Raw genomic sequence first — 8,315 nt, 5'->3', positions numbered from 1 at the left:
TTCCAATTAGGATATTAGTCCCCCTCCAGTTCAGGTGCAAACCATCCCTTCTGTACAGGTTCCTCCTTTCCTGGAAGAGAGCCCAATGATCCAAAAATCTTATGACTTCCCTCCTACACCAATTCCTAGGGCACATGTTAAACTGTATAATCTCCCTACTCTTGGCCTCACTAGTAATTGGCACAGGTAGCAATCCAGAGATCACAACCATGGAGGTCCTGCCCCTTAACTTAGCACCTAACTCCCTGAACTCCCTACGCAGAACCTTGTTACTCATTCTACCCATGTCATTGGTACCTACATGGACCATGACTTCTGGCTTAAGAACGCTGAGGACTCAATCTGAAATATCCCGGACCCTGGCACCCAGGAGGCAACATACCATCCGGGAATCTTGTTCTAACCCCGTCTGTTCTCCTAACTAAATAATCCTGTAACACCACAGTGTGCCTCTTCTCCTCCCTTCCCTTCTGAGTCACATAGCCAGACTCAGTGTCAGAGACTCAACCACTGTGACTTTCCTTTGTTAGGTCATCCTCCCCCCACCCCCACCCCAACAGTATCCGAAGTGATTAACCTGTTGTTGAGCTGGATGGCCACTGGGGTACTCTGCACTGGAAGAGGTATCTGCTCTGGGCCTAGTTGTCCCACAATTTACACAACTCCTCTGCCACAGTCAAGTTACTCTTTGAAGTTTGTCATGGCAACAAACCTTCATTAGTCCCCATGGTGCAGCCAACAGTGGAGGCCCAGTTCGTCAGGGCCCTGGTTTGCTGCTGCCAGAATGCTTGGATGCAGGCACAGAGAGTCATCCGAGCTGACAGCCATGCCAGCTGTTGCCAGGCTGACTGCCAGCTGCTCCTCTACATTTCCTGATATCTTTGATGAACTTCTGTAGTTACATGGTGGAGAGCACATTCATACAAAATGCTGGAGCGATACAGCAGGCCAGGCAGCATCTATGGAAAAGAGTACAGTCAACATTTTGGGCCGAGAGCCTGCATCAGCGCAGGAGAAAAAAAAAGATTAGGGGTCAGGGTTAGAAGGTGGGGGGAGGCGAGGGAGAAACACAAGGTGATAGGTGAAACCGGGAGGGGTGAAGTAAAGAGCTGGGAAGTTGATTGGTGAAAGAGATACAGGGCTGGAGAGGGGGAATCTGATAGGAAAGGGCTAAAGGCCATGGAAGAAAGAAAAGGGGGAGGTGCAACAGAGGGAAGCAATAGGCAGGCAAGGAAATAAGGTGAAAGGGGGAAAAGGGGGTGGGGAATGGTGAAGGGGGGGGGCATTACCGGAAGTTTGAGAAATCGATGTTCATGCCATCAGGTTGAAAGCTACCCAAACGGAATACAAGGTGTTGTTCCTCCAACCTGAGTGTGGCCTCATCGTGACAGTAGGGTAGGCCATGGTCTGACATGTCGGAATGGGAATGGAAGTGGAATTAAAATGGGTGGCCACTGGGAGATCCCACTTTCTCCAGCAGATGGAGCGTAGATGCTCGGCGAAGCAGTCTCCCAATCTACGATGGGTCCCACCGATATACAGGAGGCCACACCGAGAGCACCGGATACAGTAGATGGCCCCATCAGACTCACAGGTGAAGTGTCGCCTCACCTAGAAGGAAGGTTTGGGGCCCTGAATGGGAGTGAGGGAGGCGATGTAGGGGCAGGTGTGGCACTTGCTCCACTTGCAGAGTATACTGACTGGCTGTATCACAGCCTGGTACGGAAATACCAATACCTTTGAATGGAAAATCCCACAAAAAGTCATGGATATGGCCCAGTCCATCACGGGTAAAGCCTTCCCTTCCACTGAACGCATCGCCCAGGAGCACTCTCACAGGAAAGCAGCATCAGTCATCAAGGGCCCCACTATCCAGGCCATGCTCTTTTCTTGCTGCTGACATCAGGAAGAAGGTACAGGAGCCTCAGGTCCTACACCGCCAGGTTCAGAAACAGTTACAGGGCCTCATCTATCAGGCCCTTGAACCAGTAAGGAGAACTTAACTCAACTTCACTCACCCCAACACTGAACCTATTCCACAACTTTCAAGGATTCTTCATCTGGTGTTCTTGATATTGATTGATTATTTATTTACTATCATTTTGTTTTTTTTTCTTTTTGTATTTGCACAGTTTGTTGTCTTCTGCATATTAATTGTCCGTCTTAGTTATGTGCAGTTTTTTCTTGATTTTATTATGTTTCCTTGTATTTTCTGTGAACGCCCACATCAAAATGAATCTCAGTATGTCATATACTTTGATAATAAATTTACTTTGAACCTTGATTGTGGAGGTGGTGAACCTCAGTGGTAAAAGCAGAGCCAAAAGAAACCCCCCACTATCTGAGGTACCTGCATGAGGTGCTAACATCAATCATCATGCCAACTTCTCACGGCTACAACGGGGCCAGGAGATAGCCTGAAATCCGACAGCAACAGGTTTAAGAACAGCCACTTCCCTTCAACTAACACACATCAAAGTTGCTGGTGAACGCAGCAGGCCAGGCAGCATCTCTAGGAAGAGGTACAGTCGATGTTTCAGGCCGGGACCTTTCGTCAGGACTAACTGAAGGAAGAGTTAGTAAGAGATTTGAAAGTGGGAGGGGGAGGGGGAGATCCAAAATGATAGGAGAAGACAGGAGGGGGAGGGACGGAGCCAAGAGCTGGACAGGTGATTGGCAAAAGGGGATATGAGAGGATCATGGGACAGGAGGCCCAGGGAGAAGGAAAAGGGGGATGGGCAAGGGGTATAGTGAGAAGGACAGAGGGAGAAAAAGGAGAGAGAGAGAGAGAGAGAAAGAATGTGTATATATAAATAAATAACGGATGGGGTACGAGGGGGAGGTGGGGCATTAGTGGAAGTTAGAGAAGTCAATGTTCATGCCATCAGGTTGGAGGCTACCCAGACAGAATATAAGGTGTTGTTCCTCCAACCTGAGTGTGGCTTCACCTTTACAACAGAGGAGGCCGTGGAGGCCATGTCAGTACGGGAATGGGATGTGGAATTAAAATGTGTGGCCACTGGGAGATCCTGCTTTCTCTGGCAGACAGAGCGTAGGTGTTCAGCAAAATGATCTTCCAGTCTGCGTCAGGTCTCGCCAATATATAGAAGGCCACATCGGGAGCACCGGACGCAGTTTATCAACCCAGCTGACTCACAGGTGAAGTGTCGCCTCACCTGGAAGGACTGTCTGGGGCTCTGAATGGTGGTAAGGGAGGAAGTGTAAGGGCATGTGTAGCACTTGCTCTGCTTACAAGGATAAGTGCCAGGAGGGAGATCAGTGGGGAGGGATGGGGGGGACGAATAGCCAAGGGTGTTGCGTAGGGAGCGATCCCTGCGGAATGCAGAGAGAGAGGGAGAGGGAAAGATGTGCTTAGTGGTGGGGTCCCGTTGGAGGTGGCAGAAGTTACGGAGAATAATATGTTGGACCCGGAGGCTGGTGGGGTGGTAGGTGAGGACCAGGGGAACCCTATTCCTAGTGGGGTGGCGGGAGGATGGAGTGAGTGCAGATGTGCGTGAAATGGGGGAGATGCGTTTGAGAGCAGAGTTGATGGTGGAGGAAGGGAAGCCCCTTTCTTTAAAAAAGGAGGCGACACTTCACCTGTGAGTCGGCGATATACTGCGTCCGGTGCTCCCGATGTGGCCTTCTATATATTGGCGAGACCCGACACAGACTGGAAGATCGTTTTGCTGAACACCTACACTCTGTCCGCCAGAGAAAGCAGGATCTCCCAGTGGCCACATATTTTAATTCCACATCCCATTCCCATTCTGACATGTCTATCCATGGCCTCCTCTACTGTAAAGATGAAGCCACACTCAGGTTGGAGGAACAACACCTTATATTCCATCTGGGTAGCCTCCAACCTGATGGCATGAACATTGACTTCTCTAACTTCCGCTAATGCCCACCTCCCCCTCATACCCCATCCGTTATTTATATACACACATTCTTTTTCTCTCTCTCCTTTTTCTCCCTCTGTCCCTCTGACTATAGCCCTTGCCCATCCTCTGGGTTCCCCCCCCCTTTCCTTCTCCCTGGGCCTCCTGCCCCATGATCCTCTCATACCCCTTTTGCCAATCACCTGTCCAGTTCTTGGCTCCATCCCTTCCCCTCCTGTCTTCTCCTATCATTTTGGATCTCCCCTTCCCCCTCCCACTTTCAAATCTCTTACTAGCTCTTCCTTCTGTTAGTCCCGATGAAGGGTCTCAGCCTGAAACGTCAACTGTACCTCTTCCTAGAGATGCTGCCTGACCTGCTGCGTTCACCAGCAACTTTGATGTGTGTTGCTTGAATCTCCAGCATCTGCAGAATTCCTCGTGTTTGAGTTTTTAACTTCCCTTCAACTAGTCAGTTTGCGAACTAACCTGCGTAACCTCAGTATGGCAACCCTAAGACCACTTTGAAAGTTTGAGCAGGCAAGATATTGACCCTCTGGAGCGACGGAGGATGAGAGGCAACTTGGTGGAGATGTGTAAGACTTTGAGAGGCCTAGACAGAATGGACAGCCAGCGCCTTTTGCTCCTAGGGTGGCAATAGCCAATTCCAGGGCATATTGGGTCAAGGTGAGTAGTTGTTGTTGAGTGGCTCGTTAGCCTGCAGACATTTCATTACCCAGCTGGGCAACATCATCAGTGCAACTTCAAATGAAATGTTGGTGATCTACATTGCTCGTTTTTTATGTGTCCTGTGGCTAGTCCGTCTGTGTGTGTGTGTGTGTGTGTGTGTGTATATGTGTCATTTCTGCTGGTTACCCATTATGTAATCCGTGATTGGTTCCTTAAAATCCGATTAGGAGATAATTGTTGTCTGGGCTGTGTTAGTTGACCGTAATGTAGGATTAACGTCATCCTCATTGATTGGCGCGTGTAATCAGGTGTGAATTGGCTCTTGGCTCTGGACTGACAACTTGATGCTGAAATGGGATGTAAACTGGATTCATTTCAACGTGCAAGGCAAGTAGTGGAAAGTGTAGGGAAGATGTCAAAGGTAGTTTTTTTTTACACAGAGTGAAGAGTGCCTGGAACACACTGCCGGGGCTGGTAGAAGAGGCAGCTACATCCGGGACATTTAAGAGCCTCTTAGATAGGCACATCGACGTAAGAAAAATGGAGAGTTATGCATTAGGCTGTGTAGGAAGGAAGGGTTCGATTGATCGTGGAGTAGGTCTATATATGTAGGCATAATATCATAGGCCAATGGGCCTGCACTGTGCTGTACTGTTCTATATTCTACAATGACTGTGTGGCTAGGCGCAGCTCAAATCCGTAAGTTTGCTGACAACACAGCTATAGTTGACAGAATTTCAGATGGTGACAAGAAGGTGTACAGGATCAAGTTATCAGCTAGTTGAGTGGTGTCGCAGAAACAAACCTGCACTCAGTGTCAGTAAGACCGAAGAACTGATTGTGGACTTCCGAAAGGGTAAGATGAGGGAACACGCACCAGTCCTCATTGGCGGAGCAGAAGTGGAAAAGGTGAGCAGTTTCAAGTTCCTGGGCGTCATCAACTCTCACGATCTATCCTGGGCCCAACATATTGATGCAGTTGCAAAGAAGGCACGACAATGGCTATATTTCACTAAGAGCTTGGGGAGATGTATTTGTCTCCAAAGACACTTGCTAATTTCTAGGGATATACTGTGGGAGAACATTCTCACTAACTGTGTCAGTGTCTGGTATGGGGCGGTGGTCACTGCACAGGATTGAAAGAAGCCACAGAAAGTTGTGAACTCAGTCAGCTCCATCGTGGGCACTAGCCCCCTCAGCATCCAGGACATCTTCAAAGGTTCATTTATTATCAAAGCATGTATCTATATACAACTCTGAAATTTGTCTTCTCCAGATAGCCACGGAACAAAGAAAGAACATGAAAGTTGTTCAGAGAGAAACATCAAACCCAACCCCCCCCACGCACAAAAAAACGGCGTCCTGATCATCATCCCCCAAAACCCCTCCTCCCCTGCACAAAATGGAACAGGAACATCGACCTCCAAACACCCTCCCTTCCCACAACAAAACAGAAAAGGAACGGGCGATAAGAAACACAGAATATAAAAACCATAACTCTGGAAATGTCCACATCCACAGTCCATAAACACAACAGTCCAATCCATAAACGCAGAACCACAACACCATCCCACGATACCACCGACATTCATCGAAAGAGAGGGAAAGCACACGAGATGGAGAGGCCTACCCGCCTGCCACAGCGAGCCACATGGTGATAGGCCACTCACAGATTCCTTCTCCGGCTGCAATCAAAAGGTAGGCAGTCGGCACTGAAACTCTCGTTCGACTTCTGAATTCGCCTCGATGTATCAATCTTCCTCAATGTTTTAATCGGTGATTAATGAACGCTTTAACGGGCGAAATGGAGTCAAACATTAACCCACGCCCCGTCTTGAAGTTTCTTCACATTGAAGCCGTTTGCGTACAAACTTGTTTGCCAGAATCTTCTCAGAGGCAGCAAAGCGCTGGATCACTCAATCAACCTCCAAACTGTAAATCACAGGCTCTAACAGTCCAGAAACACACTTAAGGTGAAAAAACAGATATAAAGGAAGTAAAAAAGACATTTTCGTGAGCTACCTGGAAGATGTCGCCTGAGGGAGCATTGCATGCTGGTGCCCTATCAAGGAGAGATGCCTCAAAAAGGCGGCATCCATCATTAAGGACCCCATATCACCATTCAGGTGATGCCCTCTTCTTACTGTTACTGTCGGTAAAGAGGTACAGGAGCCTGAAGGCACACACTCAATGATTCAGGAACAGCTTCTATCCCTCTGCCATCCGATTTCTGAATGGACATTGAACCCATGAACACCACCTCACTACTTTTTTGATTTAACTGTTATATATATTACTGTAATTCAGTTTTTATTAACAATGTACTGTTGCTGCAAAAATAGCAAATATCATGACATATGCTGGTGACATTAAACCTGATTCTGAATTCTGAATGAACTTTTGTATTTTTATTCTAGTTATCAGACATCCCACATCTCCTGGAAGTTCCAGGAGTCTCCCCCGCATATTGATAGCGGCTCCCTGACGCCCGCAAATTATATAGAATATCCTGGAAATCGATTTTTTTGAGAGCAAGCGAGCAAGAGAGAGAGAGAGAGAGAGAGAGAGAGAGAGAGAGAGAGAGAGAGACAGACAGACAGACAGACGTAGCAAGAGAGTGACAGAGAGACCATCCTGATTGGTCTCTCTTTGTGCTAAGTAGACCTATCAGTTTTCTCTGTGGGCGGGCTTTACAGTCGACCTCTCTCTCTCTCTTTCATTGTCCATCAGTTCAGTTTAGTGTCCTGCAGCGCCATGGCAGAGTGTTCCAAAAAATAAGAAAATATAAAACGTACTTCAACCCAGACTACACTAAAGTGTACCCCTGCCTAATAGGGGTCAAAAATAATGACAGTGTTGCTCACTGCACTGTTTGCAACAGTGACTTTTCTATTGCCCATGGTGGGTTAAATAACTGTAAAAGACATGTTGAGGTGAGTTTAACAAGTGTCATTTGTTCATTAACATAATTAACGTTACTTAAACTAGCTGGCTAGCTGCTAAGGAGCTACTCTAGTGATATCCTACGTGATGAGGCCAAACTCCCTGCTTAAAGTTGTAATAGAATTAAAAAAACGACTCCATGATAATGTAAGTACATATTTTAATGTCACATTTTCTGCATAAGACTTCAGGCAAAATGCTCAAATCTGCCAAGCAAGCCACTAAACAGTACAAGGAAAATTTGCAAAAGAAATAGAAAAGCTATTTGCATTAGCATTTAGCTATTAGCATTGAGACTGCCAACAAAATACTCAAGTAATATATATATATGTGTGTGTGTGTATAAATAGTTTCAATATGTGATCAAATAAATTGTTGTGTTCTTTCATAATCAAATGTCCTGTATACATACACCGTTGGAGGTCGACTGGGAGGGGGATATGGGGTTGCGGGGGGCGGGGGTGGTGGTGCTACCTCCCTGAAATGAGTTTTTGCAGGGTGGGATGTGTCTGAGTTATGTTCTTTCTTAATAACTTATTTTTTTTCGTTTTGTATCTGATACTATGTTCCCGAGTTGCTGCTGCAAGTAAATTTTTCCTAACAGTGGTGCATACCTGTATTTGCGCATATGGCAATGAATAACTCGACTTCGATCCATTAAATTAATCAGTATTGATTTACGTGTTAATTTGATGAAAGTCAGAACCGACTACTATCTATCCCTAATTGATTTTCACATCTTTACGTATAAAAACTGAGAGCATTCTGAATTGGCTGCGTTTCCTTCATTCACCTTTTGGTTTT

Source organism: Mobula hypostoma, chromosome 21, assembly GCF_963921235.1.
Source record: "Mobula hypostoma chromosome 21, sMobHyp1.1, whole genome shotgun sequence".
Taxonomy (NCBI): Eukaryota; Metazoa; Chordata; class Chondrichthyes; order Myliobatiformes; family Myliobatidae; genus Mobula; species Mobula hypostoma.
The sequence above is the reverse complement of the archived record's forward strand: the minus strand, read 5'-3'. Positions refer to the sequence as shown.